We start from the raw sequence: 1,697 nt of genomic DNA, 5'->3' as shown, positions 1-1,697 counted from the left end.
GTGTGTGTGTGTGTGTGTGTGTGTGTGTGTGTGTGTGTGTGTGTGTGTGTGTGAGTGTATTTGTCCCCCACCACTGCTTAACAACTGGTGTTGGTGTGTTTTCGTCCGCATAACTTAACAGTTCGGCAAAAGATAAAATAAGTATCAAGCTTAAAAAGTAACTAAGTACTGGGGTCGACTAAAAATTTTTCAATGCGTGCCCCAGCATGGCCGCAGTCTAATGACTGAAACAAGTAAAACATAAAAGCCTTATCATTGTTCAGACTTATTTTTATTGCATACCTTCGCTGCATTATCAAATGCCTTGGGTATACGCAGTGCCTAGTCGTGTTATTTGCTGTATGTTGTCACAAATGGAGTCTGGAGGGGAATGGAAAACTTATCCAAAGGCAAAAAAAAGTAGACACAAAAGTATTAAATGATATCCAGAGCCCCTACTCTACGGAGAGATCAATGGTTGTGCGGAACACCCATGAAATTCAGATTGATCTAGTGAATGACCAGAAGGAAGACATAAAGAACGATGTTCTAGGTGAGGAGGAGGAGAAAACTAGAACAGAATTCAAAAGCCACTCAGATCACAGACTATAGTTCAATGACCTGCTGATGATGTTAGACTATAAATGTTTATAGACATTTATAGTCTGTCATGAAGTGAAACAAGTACGCTCGGAGTATATGAGATGTTTCTCACTTACTTCAACACAGAATAGACTCGGGAACACTTTTAGATGTACCAGTTTCTAACGCTAGGTGTAGAAGGTGGGAAGAATTCTGGGAAGAGCTTCCCAGAGAAATTTGGCCAAAAGGAACGCATACTTCCCAGAAGGTGAGTCTTAACAAAAAATCAAGGCGGTTGTGAGGTTCTTTTCTTTTAACGGAGAGGGCCTGACGGGTAGTTAAGGACACCCACTTTATTTTCAGGGCCATGGACCAATGTTGTGGCTGAGATCCACCTCGCCACTCCTGATAGACTCTGACTTAGGAATACTCTGATCCACCCTAATTCAAGTGGATGTTATTTGTGCTTTGTGTGCATGCCCGCGCACGTATGTACATGTGTGTGTGTGTGTGTATGTATGTGTGATGTATTTATCTGCGCATTTTATTTTAATATTTTTCTTTTAATATATTGTACTACACACACATACACACACATATACATATATACATTCATATATATATATATATATATGAATAATGTATATATAATATGTAAGTATATGCATATATACGTACATGTATGTACATACCTACATCTACATGTATATATAGACGCATATCTGGGCACAGGACGTCACAAGAAAACATGGGCAAAATGAATAACAAAACATAGACAGAGCACAGAAAACATACAGGCCACATAGAGAACATTTCTTTCATCAGCTGCCACCATTCTAAAACTAAGCGTTTCGAAGATATCACACCCATATTCCTACTGAATATCCGGGGCCTATTACGAACAGGCGGCAAAGACAAGTTCCTATACTTGAAAGACCTAGTAACATGCAATCAAGCAATATGCATGGTGCTTACCGAAACGCATCTAACACCTAATATAGCAGATGCGGAGATAAATATACCAGAGTATGCCGTACTCCGAACAGACAGAAGGGATAGAAGTCATGGGGGAGTTGCAATGTACATCCGAGAAGATGTCACACCCCTACTACTACTATCACACTCAAACTCTGTAT

This window comes from Octopus bimaculoides, chromosome 5 (genome assembly GCF_001194135.2).
Source record: "Octopus bimaculoides isolate UCB-OBI-ISO-001 chromosome 5, ASM119413v2, whole genome shotgun sequence".
Lineage (NCBI taxonomy): Eukaryota > Metazoa > Mollusca > Cephalopoda > Octopoda > Octopodidae > Octopus > Octopus bimaculoides.
Note: the sequence above shows the minus strand (reverse complement) of the source record.